Source organism: Pongo pygmaeus, chromosome 20 (assembly GCF_028885625.2).
Source record: "Pongo pygmaeus isolate AG05252 chromosome 20, NHGRI_mPonPyg2-v2.0_pri, whole genome shotgun sequence".
Taxonomy (NCBI): domain Eukaryota; kingdom Metazoa; phylum Chordata; class Mammalia; order Primates; family Hominidae; genus Pongo; species Pongo pygmaeus.
Genome location: NC_072393.2, coordinates 54,036,682 through 54,049,740, shown reverse-complemented (window position 1 = coordinate 54,049,740; position 13,059 = coordinate 54,036,682). Strand labels below are relative to the sequence as shown.

At 45.6% G+C, this 13,059-nt stretch overlaps 1 protein-coding gene across 1 annotated transcript in view; it reads right to left on the bottom strand.

Moving 5' to 3' along the window:
- Positions 1-11,539, bottom strand: part of ELSPBP1 (epididymal sperm binding protein 1) — a 30,725-nt gene extending 19,186 nt beyond the window's left edge. The window contains exon 1 of the mRNA XM_054464992.2: positions 11,361-11,539. The gene's annotated coding sequence lies outside the window, so the exon portion shown is untranslated. The remainder of the gene's footprint in view (positions 1-11,360) is intronic.
- Between the last annotated feature and the right edge of the window lie 1,520 nt (positions 11,540-13,059).

The window sequence follows — 13,059 nt, the reverse complement described above, 5'->3', positions numbered from 1 at the left end:
TGCTTGAGGCCAGGAGTTTGAGATCAGCCTGGACAACACAGTGAGACCTCATCTCTACAAAAAAAAAAAAAAAAAAAAATAGCCTTGCATGGTGGTGCATGCCTATAGTCCCAGCTACTCAGGAGGCTGAGGTGGGAGGATCACTGGAGCCCAGGAGGTCGAGGCTGCAGTGCACTATGATTGCACCACTGCACTCCAATCTGGGTGACACAGCAAGGCTCTGTCTCAAAGCACAAAACAAAACAAAAAACAGATAAAACTCATTCAGTGCTACACACTATTCTAAATTCACTATAATCCTGATAGGAAGCAGCCCAACGTGGTAGGTATCATTACTACCCCAGATATGCACAGATGGGGCACAGTAAGCTTAAGCACCTTGCTGAGGGTTACAGATCATGTAAGTCAGGGAGCTTGCAGGTGAACCCCAACAATCTGACTCCGTTCAGAATAATTGAGCTCTTAACCAATGTACAATGCTGCCTCTAGGCTTGACATAGGACCGGACATGTGCTAAGAACTCATAAATATTATCCAAAGTAGTATTGTCCATATAGTATTGTGTCACTTCTGAGAGCCAGAACTATATTTTCAACTACCTCCCGGACATGGCCACCTAGATGCCCTTCAAGCATCTCAAATTCCAAGCTTTGGCTTTTGAGATACAGCCCAAAATATGTTATCCTTCCCCCATGTTACTTCATTTAATTGCACTATGTTTTTCCCAACCACCTGATTTGTAGCCCCCAGTGTAGATCTGCTGTCCCTGTCTTTTGCTGTGTTCTATCAGTCAGTTGGTTCTGCTTTCTGAAGCTCTTGAATCTATCCGCTTTTCCTGCCTCTGCTGTGAAAGAGTAAAGGAAGGCCTTTTTCATCTCTCTTCTCAACTATTCAACTGTTGTCCTGTTGCCTCACTGATATGCAGCCTTCAGCCTCTCTCCTCTACAAGGCTGAGCTCTTTTTCTCCTTTTCTATTTTCCTTTTCTTTTTTTTTTTTGAGACAGGGTCTTGCTCTGTCACCCAGGCTGCAGTGCAGTGGTGCCATCATGGCTCACTAGAGCCTCCATCTCCCATCAAGTGATCCTCCCACCTCAGCCTCCCAAGTAGCTGGGACTACAGGCACGCATCACCACACCCAGTTAATTTTTAAACTATTATTATTGTTTGTAGAGACGAGGTCTCACTATGTTGCCCAGGCTGGTCTCAAACTCCTGAGCCCAAGCCATCCTCCTGCTCAGCCTCCTAAGCACTGGGATTACAGGCATGAGCCACTGTGCCCAGTATGGGCCCTTTCCTGATGCATGCTTTATGCATCCACTCAGGAATGAGTATTTATTGAGCATTTACAAGATATGGGGCCAGGGCTACATGGTGAGCATGCAGCAGTGGGCAAAGCAGGCATAGGCCCTGCCTTCGTGGGGCTGAGAGTCTACCAAGGAGACAGATATGAGGCGAAGAAACCAGAAAGAAATACAACTCTTTGCTGTGATCACTGCTGTGGACGAGTCTCAGGAACAACTAGGACAAGGTCACTTTTGATTGAGAGGTGAGGGGAGGGTCCTCTGAGAAATGACAGGTAAGCTGACACCTGGAGGAACAGATGGAGGAGGGAGACGTGAGAGGAGCTGGAGGTATGGGAGTGGGGGATGCATCCAGGCAGGAGAAGCCAATGTGGAAAGGGCCTGAGATAGAAAAAGCTAGATGTGCTCAAGGAGCAAGTGGGACCTGCATGGCTAGGGCCCAGGCTGGGCACAGCGGCTCATGCCTATAATCCCAGTGTTTTGGGAGGCTAAGCAGGAGGATGGCTTAAGCTTAGGAGTTTGACACCAGCCTGGGCCACACAGTGACACCTCGTCTCTACAACAAGTGAGGAGGAGCAAGGCCACAGAGATGCATGGTGAGGTGGATGGGACCGGACCCCGTAGAGCCTCCCTCAGATTCTAAATGCAACCAGAAGGCTGGGTGCGGTGGCTCATGCCTGTAATCCCAGCACCTTGGGAGGCCGAGGTGGGCAGATCACCAGAGGTCAGGAGTTCATGACCAGCCTGGTCAACATGGTAAGACCTCATCTCTACTAAAAATACAAAAATTCCCTCCACATGGTGGTGCGTGCCTGTAATTCCAGCTACTCGGGAGGCTGAGCCAGGAAAATCGCTTGAACCCAGGAGGCAGAGGTTGCTGTGAGCCGAGATCATACCACTGCACTCCAGCCTGGGCAACAGAGCAAGACTGTCTCAAAAGAATAGAATAGAATAGAATGGAATGGAATGGAATGGAATAGAAGCAACCAGAAGCCATGGAAGGGGTTAAAGTGAGGAGGAGTGGGCCAGACACGGTAGCTCATGCCTATAATTCCAGCACTTTGGGAGGATGAGGTGGGCAGATCGTCTGAGGTCAGGTGTTTGAGACCAGCCTGGCCAACGTGGTGAAACCCCATCTCTACTAAAAATACAAAAAAAAAGAAATTAGCTGGGCGTGATAGCAGGTGCCTGTAGTTCCAGCTACTCAGGAGGCTGAGGCAGGAGAATCGCTTGAACCCAGGAGGTGGAGGTTGCAGTGAGCCGAGATCGCACCACTGCACTCCAGCCTGGGTGACAGAGCAAGACTCCATCAAAAAAAAAAAAAAAAAAAAAAGTGAGGAGGGGTGGCATTTATTAATTCAAAATCCTCCATCACCTTTAGAATACAATCCGTAGTCCATACCATGCCTTCCCTCAAAGCTCATTTCTTATCTTCCTTCCCCTCCCTCGATCTGCCTTTTAGTTGTTTCCTGCAGAAGCCACCTCAAGGCCTTTGCACTCGCTCTTCTCTTTGCCTGGGATGATCCCTCCATCCCCAGTTATTTGCAGGGCTTGCTTCATTGTGCAATAAAGAGTTTTGTGCAAATTCGAAGAATTGGTAGCAACTGATGGTCTGGAATGTTTATGACTGTACACAGACCAAGTTATGGATATTCATAGAAAATATTTTAGGGGCCATTCAAAATAATTATTCAACTGTAAAACAAGCCCTAACAGCCAGACACCCACGTCTTGTCTGGAACATCCAGGTGAGGACCAAGTTATGCTTTGGGCACTGGCAGGTTCAGATGCTTGGACAACCCTCTGTCCTGAGCCCTGGGGTGGTTGGGACCAGCATCCTGCCACCACCACTGTTTCTTGGCTGGTTGAAAAAAGGGTTGCTGTGACATTGGAGTCAAACCACAGGCAAACATGGGGGTAGTTTTTCCAATCATCAAACGAGGGAGAATAAACTCCACCTTGGGATCTTATACATGCAGTAGATGCTGGAAAGCACTGTGTAAATGTCAGAGGGGGCATACAAGCCAGATATTTTCATTACTATTTATGGAGACAGCATACAAGCTAGATTTTTTGTTTGTTTGTTTGTTTGTTTTTGAGATGAAGTCTTGCTCTGTGCCCCAAGCTGGAGTGCAGTGGCACGATCTTAGCTCACTGCAACCTCCGCCTCTCCGGTTCAAGCAATTCTCCTGCCTCAGCCTCCCGAGTCGCTGGGATTACAGGCACGAGCCATCACGCTCAGCTAATTTTTTGTCTTTTTAGTAGAGACACGGTTTCACCGTGTTGGCCAGGTTGGTTTCGAACTCCTCATCCCAAGTGATCCGCCCACCTGGGCCTCCCAAAGTGCTGGGATTACGGGCATGAGCCACTGTGCCCGGCCCAAGCGAGATGTTTTAATTACTATTTATGGAAACGGAGGAGAGACAAATTTTGCCACCTCCTCTAAACCCTTGACTACCTGCAGTGTCATGCTTATATTCCTGCCTGGCCCAAAACCCCAATTCCTACACCTTAATCGGTTCATTAACCTCAAGCTTTCATTTTGACCCTTCTCCCCAAGATTCAAATGAATAATTTTTGGCTTAGATGCTAAGATCCAGACAGGCAGAAGATTATAATGCCAGAAAGAGCCTGCCCTGGAGCCCAACCACGTGGGTTTCCATGCTTTGCCTCTTACTACTTTTGTGACCCCAACAAAGTACTGAGTTTCCTGGGTCTCAGTCCTCATCCGCACAATGGAAGGGATGGTGATCACTGTTGCTGTTACAGAATGTTAGTGTTGTTCATAGATGCTTGGCGGGTAGAATAATACCCACCCAACACAAATCTGTCCACGTCCTAATTCCTAGCGTCCATGAATATGCTAGGTTGCATGGTACAATGGACTTTGCGGGCCAGTCATGGTAACTCATAATTGTCATCCCAGCACTTCGGGAAGCTGACGCAGGAGGATCACTCGAGCCCAGGAGTTTGAGATCTGCCTGGGCAACATAGTGAGACCTCATATCTACAAAAAATCTTAAAATTAAAAAAAAAAAATAGCCAGCATGGCGGCACATGCCTGCAGGGCTATTCGAGAGGCTGAGGTGGGAGGACCGGTTGAGCCCAGGAGGTCGATATCAGCCTAGGCAACATAGTGAGACCCCTATCTACAAACAATCTTAAAAAAAAAAAAAAGAAAGAAAACTAGCATGGTGGCACATGCCTGTAGTCCTGTCTACTCAAGAGGCTGAGGCAGGAGGATCACTTGCACCCAGGGGTTTGAGGCTGCAGTGAGCTATGATCCAGCCTGGGTGACAGAGCCAGACCCTGTCTCAAAAAAAGGAGTGTGGAAGACTTTGCAGATGTCATAAAGCTAAGGATCTTGAGATGGGAAGATGATCCGGGATTCTCCAGATGGACCCAATGTCATCACAAGGGCCCTTATAAAAGAGAGGTGATGGGAGGCCGAGGCGGGTGGATCACAAGGATCATGAGGTCAGGAGATTGAGACCATGCTGGCCAACATGGTGAAACCCCGTCTCCACTAAAAAAAAAAAAAAATTAGCTGGGTGTGGTGTAATCCCTGCTACTCAGGAGGCTGAGGCAGGAGAATCTCTTGAACCAGGGAGTTAGAGGTTGCAGTGAGCCAAGATTGCACCACCACACTCCAGCCTGGCAACAGAGCGAGACTTCGTCTCAAAAAAGCAAAAAAACAAAAAACAAAGAAAAGAGAGGCAGGAGAGTCAGAAAACCAGGTGTGACAACAGAAAGCAGAGGTTAGAGCTATGCCAGGAAAAGGCCACAAGCCAAAGAATGCAGGCGACTTTTAGAAGCTGGAAGACGCCAGGAAGCGGATTCTCCCCTACAGCCTCCAGAAGGAACGCAGCCTGGCTGGTACCCTGATCTTAGCCCCAGTGAGACTGACTTACAGAACTGTAAGAGAACAAGTGTGTGTTAAGTCGGTTAGGTGTGTGGGGATTTGTTACAGCCGCTGCAGAAAACTAATGCACACACAGGGGGCTGAAAACCCTGCCTGCCGCATAAAACGTGCTTTGTAAATATTAATCATTATCATTTTCATTATCACTGTCCCATTTGAATCAGCCATCCTGGAGGAGATACAGAGCAAAGGTGTCTAACCTTAGGCTCCCTCTCAAGCCAGCTGTGTGGCTCCACGGGACACACGCACAGCTCGGAGTCCTCATCTCCACAATGGAGAAATACATAAATGGTTGTGGCTTCAGAAAAGGGTGGCCTGTATACGAATTTCTGCTCATCCATGTGACCTTCAGAGTGTTATGGAATGTATTTGACTCTCAGCTTTCTTTTCTATATATGAGACAACTGAAATCTATCCCATAGGACTGTTTAATAATGAAATGACTATAATCCCAGCACTTTGGGAGGCCGAGGAGGGTGGATCACAAGGTCATGAGTTCGAGACCAGCCTGACCAACATGGTGAAACCACGTCTCTACTAAAAATACAAAAATTAGCTGGGTGTGGTGGCGTGCGCCTGTAATCCCAGCTACTCAGGAGGCTGAGGCAGGAAAATCGCTTGAACCCAGGAGGCAGAGGTTGCAGTGAGCCAAGATCGTGCCAGTCTCGGCTCACTGCATTCCAGCCTGGGCAGAGTGAGACTCCATCTGTGGGGGATGGGGGAGGGGGCAGGATTTGGGGGTCGGCCGAGGTGGGGGAAGAATGAAATGATACAATGTAAGCAGAGTTCTTGGCACATGCTGAGTGCTCAACAAATAATCATGGTAAACATAGGCTGGGCATGTGGGCTTGGGCCTGTAATCCCAGCACTTTGGGAGGCCAAGGTGGGAGGATCACTTGTGTTCAGGAGTTCAAGACCAGCCTGCGCAACATAGTGAGACCCCCCGCTTCTCTACAAAATATTAAAAATTAGCTGAGCAAGATGGTGCACACCTACAGTCCCAGCTGCTCAGGAGGCTGAGGGGGAAGGATCACTTAAGCCCAGGATTTTGAGGCTGCAGTGAGCTATGATTGCACCACTGCACTCCAGCGTGAATGACAGAGTGAGACCCCATTTCCTGAAAAAAAAAAAAAAATCACTTATGTGATAAATATTTGTTGTGTTCCTCCTACTGTGTGGAGCTGTCGATAGACTGGACAGGTGAAATTCCTTCTTGCATGAAGCTAATATTTTACTAGGGTGGGAAAGACAAAATACAAATGAGGTTTTCTGACCAGGTGTGGTGGCTCACGCCTGTAATCCCAGCACTTTGGGAGGCCGAGGTGGGTAGATCACTTGAGGCCAGGAGTTCAAGACCAGCCTGGCCAACATGGTGAAACCCCATCTCTACTAAAAATACAAAAATTAGCCGGGCGTGGTGACACTTGCCTGTAATCCCAACTATTCCATAGGCTAAGGCACCAGAATCGTTTGAAGCCAGGAGGCGGAGGCTGCTATGAGCCGAGATCACACCACTGCATTCCAGCCTGGGTGGCAGAGCGAGACTCTATCTCAAAAAAAAAAAAAAAAAAAAAAGAAATGAGGCTTTCAGTTTGGGGTGGTGACAAGTTCCTGGGAATAGATAATGGTGATGATGGTGCAACACTGTGAATGTACTTATGGCCACTAAATTGTGCACTTTAAAATAGTTAAAATCTTAATCTTATGTGTATTCTACCACAATAAACAAAACCAAAACCATTTCAGAATATGAAAAGTGCAATGAAAAAAATAATAATAAACAGGGGAATGTAAACTATAGTGCCTGACAGATGTCTCCTTTGGTGGTCAAGGAAGGCCTCTCTCAGCAGGTGAGACTTGAACCAAAACCTAGAGTCAGCCACACACAGTCTGAGGAACAACCATTCCAGGCAGAGGGATCAGTGAGGGCAAAGCTGCTGATGTGGGAAACAGTGTGACATGTTCTGACGCACAGAAGGGAGGTCCACGTGGCTGGACCCTTCATTTTTCCCCTTAGGGTGGGCCTCCCGCATGCGCAGTGCCTCCTTTAGGCTTGGGAAGTGAGCATGCGCGGTGTGTTTACTGGAATTCTACACAAGTTCATCTGAGACTTTCTTCCCTTTCCAGTGAAATGTCCCCCGAAAGGTCGGACTCTGCATTTTTTTTTTTTTTTTTTTTTTGAGACGGAGTCTGGCTCTGTCGCCTAGGCTGTAATGCAGTGGCGCGATCTCGGCTCACTGCAAGCTCCGCCTCCCGGGTCCACGCCATTCTCCTGCCTCAGCCTCCCGCGTAGCTGGGACTACAGGCGCCCGCCACCACGCCCGGCTGGGTTTCACTGTGTTAGCCAGGATGTTCTCGATCTCCTGACCTCGTGATCCACCCGCCTCGGCCTCCCAAAGTGCTCGGATTACAGGCGTGAGCCACCGCGCCTAGCGGACTCTGCCATTTTGTCTGTTAATGCGCATGCCCGGGCTCATTAGCCCAATCCCTGAGATTGATTGATTGATTGATTGATTTTTTTTTTTATTTTGAGACGGAGTCTCACTCTGTCACCCAGGCTAGAGTGTAGTGGCACGATCTAAGCTCACTGCAACCTCTGCCCCCGGGTTCAAGCGATTCTCCTGCCTCAGCCTCCCGAGTAGCTGGGATTACAGGCCCCTGCCACTGCACCCAGCTAATTTTTGTATTTTTAGTAGAGACGGGGTTTCACCATGTTGGCCAGGTTGATCTTGAACTCCTGACCTCATGATCCACACACCTCGGCCTCCCGAAGTGCTGGGATTATAGGCATGAGCCACTGCGCCCAGTCCATCCCTGAGATTTTACTGGAAGCTGCTGACTACCAATTTTGGGATAAGTGCAGAGGATCGAAAAGACGGTGACACTCGCAAACCTAACTCACTTAGAGCCTTGTAGTTCTCAGCAAGACACTGCATCTGTGTTCCCTATGCACATACATGCACAGAGCGTTTTCCTGAGCGGGCATGTGAGAAGCCACTGACATCAATCACCTCTGGAAGCGGGAATCAGGGGTAAATAGGAGACTTCTTTCCATTTAAGTTTTTATCACAGTTGTGTGACTTATGTCATTAAAAACAATTTAATTATGTATATACCTAGAAGAGTTGCAATATTCCCAATGCAAAGAAATGATAAATGTTGGAAGTAATGGATATCCTAAATACCCTGATTTGATCATCACACACTGTATGCATGTATCAAAATATCACATCAGTGGCTCACACCTGTAATCCCAGAACTTTGGGAGAGTGAGGTGAGAGGATTACTTGAGACCAGGAATTTGAGACCAGCCTGGACAACATAGTGAGACTCCATGTCTATTAAATAAATAAATAAGGGAAAAGAAAAAAAATCACCTGTACCTCAATAGATACATACAATTATTGTGTATCAATAAAACATTTTAAAAACAGTAATTATACATGTATATCTATGCACATACATAATGTGTATATACATATACGTGCACATGCCTGTATACATTATAGATGTGTATATATGTATACATAATATACACACATCATATGTGCACATATACAGGTATATGCATGCACATATGCTCACACGAAAACATGCAGAGTTAAAACGGTTTTTTAAAAAGATAGAACATCCTGGCTAAAGCAATAGGAGACAGTATAAAATCACAAAATGAAAAATCTACAACAATGAGATGGCTGTGTTAGGAATTGATTAATTTTATGGGGTAGTTACTGACTTACCAAATTTATTGAACATCTATAGAGCAAAGCATGGTGCCAGGGGTCTCTTGGTGTTGGCATTCCAATTCCACTGGCATTCCAGTAATTAAAAGCCTGTGTGGCTGTTTCACTGGTGCCTAGCAGAGTGACATTTAATAAGGTACTTCACAGCTTACCCCTCTATAAAATGGGGATGCTAATAATCAGATCTACTTCATAGAGTTGTTGGGAGGATTAAATTAGATGAAAGATACAAAATGCTGAAGACAATGTGTGCTATAGAGATAATTCACAATAAATGTTGGCCGTTAATGATGATGATGATGATGATGATGATAACATTCATTCACCATGCTAGACCTGCAGCAATAATTAATTAAGCAAACATTTTGAGAATGTTCTAATTCTCTTCTTTTACTTTTGTTATTTATTGGCTTTCAAACTTTCCTGAAAATATGACCTTCTGAGAAATTTTTTCCCTGCTTAATGATACTCTTCATTGTTAATATTCCCTCATCCATCCATCCATCCATCAACCATCCTTTTACCAACCCTTCTTTAATCATCCAACCATCCACCCATCCACCCATGTATCCTTCCACCCATTCTTCCATCCATTCCTCCATTTATCCATCTTTTCATCTATCTTCTTCCATCATCCATTCATTCATCTATCCATCAATTCATCCACCCATTCATCCTTCCACCCATTCTTCCATCCATCTGTCAATTCTCCCATCCTTTTGTCCATCTTTCACCAGCCATCTATCTATCCACTCATCTATCCATTCATTTATCCTTCTATTCATCCATTATTCATTTAATCCATCCTCTTATCATCCATCCATCAATCATTCATCCAATAAGTATTTAAGAAACCCACCATCCATAAGAAACTGTGTCAAGTACCAAGAGGAACCATACATGATTTCTGCCCTCAACAATCAGAGATAAATCGTTTCTTCCATCCTTCGATTTATTCATCCACTCCTCATCCATCCTTCCATCCATCCATTCTTTCACCATTCATACATTCTTCTATCCACCCATCCTTCCCTTCATTCTTTAATCTTCCATCAATCCACCACCCATCCAATGAGTATTCAAGAACCCTATCATTTATAAGGAAATGTGGTGTGTACCAAGAGGAACCAGATATGATAGCTGTCTTCAAACAGCTAGAGAAAAGACATTGGCACCAATATCTACCACCCAACATGGAAAATAATGTCAGCCACAACTGGTAGGCACTGATAGGGTGCCCAAGAGGCAGCTTAGCCCACAGCCTCTGCCCTCTCGTTCTCTTAAGCCAAAACAATTTCACGGTGGAGCAGTGAGAAGATAATAGCACCCAACCAACCAGGGTTCAAATCCTACCTCTCCCATGTTTCAACTGGGTGGCCTTGGGAAGGTCATTTCACCTCTCTGAACTCCAAGTCAATATTCCTATCTGTTTAGTGGAGATAAAACCTAAACTATAGAAGCCATTGTGATAATTACAGGCACACATGGGGCTGTAAAGTCACTGAAGTATAGTGTACCTTCAAAATAATGAGTCCTTCTGCTTCTCAGCAGCAAATGACCCCAGATCTGAAACAAAACTTCAGTGTAAGCCTTCCCTCCACCTCTAAGCGCACACACACACCTCTTCTATTACATATTTAGGCTGCCTTTGGAGGGAGAAGCAACAGGATCTCAGTAAGCTCTTTTTGAATCTCAACTTTCTTTTTCCTAAAATAGGGAGAGTAAGCCTTACCTTGGAGAAATGGTGCAAAAATTGATAGAACCATGAAGATTTTAATCCACTACCAAGAATTTAATAAGTAATACACCCAGTCTCTTAACAGGTAACTTGTTCCCTTTTCTTCAGTTTCTTCCCTAAACTTGGGATTCAGGCAACCTTCCTTAGTATTACATCATTCATATAATCTGGTTTAACCCATTTCTTTGAGTTTATTAACAGAGAAAGGACCTCACCCACAAGACCCCCTTCCCTATTTTCTCTGGCTTTCCCCTTCCAGAACCAATATGGCAGCCACCAGCTACTTCTGGTTCTTGAGCACTTGAAATGGGAAAGTTCAAATTGTTCTATGTTGTAAGTGTAAAATACTTATTGATTCTGAAGACAAAGTATAGGAAAAAAATGTAAAGTATCTCATTAATAATTATTTGTATACATTATGTGTTGAAATGATAATCGTTTAGATATCCATGGATTCCACAAAACATATTATTAAAATAAATTGCACTTATCTTTTCTTACTTTTTAAAAATGCTTCTGTTATAAAACTTACAATGATTTATGTGGCTCATATTATATTTCTAGTGCACCATCATGCTCTAGACCTTCCTTCTTTGCTATGGGGGCCCTAAGACCCCGCTTCTCACACCCTCCCAAGTTTCCAGGTCAAAATGTACCTTTGAGAGCGTTCTTCTGGGCCCTAGCTCCCTCCACGATCTCTCTTAAGGTTCTGCTCCTAAGAGCTCTGGATTATCTGGGGATTGGTTGAATGGCTTTGGCCCCAGCCTGTCTGTAGGACACAACGGCAGTTTCTCAAAGGAGGGTTCTTCATCAGTGGTTACTGTCAGAAGACAGTTTGGATGAGATCAGCTGTGGTTAATTTATGATGTCTGGAGATAAGCCCATGCATATCCACGAATCCCATAAAATTCAGTCAAGTGTACATGGACGAGGCCTTGCGGGGGCTGGGGTCAGGGACGAGAATATCAATGAACAGAGGAGGGAACGTTCCGAGAAATTCAGCTATGAGGAGCTGGAGAGGTTCCAGCTGAACAATGAAAGAGCCTTACAATTTTCTTTTCTTTTTCTTTCTTTTTTTTTTTTTTTTTTTTAAGATAGAATCTTGCTCTGTTGCCCAGGCTGGAGTGCAATGGTGTGATCTTGGCTTACCACAACCTCCGCCTCCCGGGTTCAAGCCTTTCTCCTGCCTCAGCCTCCCGAGTAGCTGGGATTACAGGCATGCGCCACCACACCCAGCTAATTTTGTACTTTTAGTAGAGACGGGGTTTCTCCATGTTGGTCAGGCTGGTCTCAAACTCCCGTCCTCAGGTGATCTGCCTGCCTCAGCCTCCCTAAGTGCTAGGATTACAGGCATGAGCCACCATGCCCGGCCAAGCCCTAGAATTTTCTAGTGAAAAGGCAAGCATGGGATAATTGAAACTAGCCTTCTAAAATCTTTATTTTATTTTATTTTATTTTATTTATTTTATTATTTTATGTTATTTATTTTATTTTATTTTATTTTATTTTATTTTATTTGAGACAGGGTCTCACTCTGCCATCCAGGCTGGAGTACAAAGCCGTGATCTCGGCTCACTGTCACCTCCACCTCCTGGGTTGAAGTGATTCTCCTGCCTCAGCCTCCTGAGTAGCTGGGATTACAGGTGCCCACCAGCATGCCCAGCTAATTTTTGTATTTCTAATAGAGACAGGGTTTCACCATGTTGGCCAAGCTTGTCTTGAACCCCTGGCCTCAGGTGATCCACCTGCCTCAGCCCCGCAAAGTGCTGGGAGTACAGGCCGTCATTTTTAAATGATTCTCCACCATCCCTGGATTTTGTGAAGAAGTCCACAAGCCTTCTCTTGGGATCTTTCAGAGTTGGCCACATGTTACAGCTGACCCTAGTATGACTCCTTGGTTTTACAGATAAGGGAGTCGAGGCACAGCTAGGCTCAGGGACTTACTGAACCTCATACAGCAAATTGTTGGGGAGAGTAGGGCTTGAATCAGCGTGTCTGGGGCTCTTTGTTTTATTGATTCTTTGTGCTGCATCCTCATGTCCCAGGCTTGAGTGTTTTCAGAATTAAGAGGCTCGCAGGCTGGCGGTTCTCACATGGCAGCCTCCTCTGCCCTGACTTCTCTGTCTGTCTCTGCCTTCACCTCTTTTCGCTGGCTGTCTCTCTGGCCCTCCCTGTCACTCTCTTCCTCAGTCTCTCTTTCTCCCTCTGTCCTTGCCTCCTTTTCCTTCCTCTTTGAAGCTCTTTCTCTGTCTTTGGGTTTTGTTCAGTGTCTCTCCTTCTGTTTGAATGTCTCACTATATATTGATGTGTGTGTGCTTTCCTCTCTTTCTCTTCTTCCATCAACCTGCTGCTGCT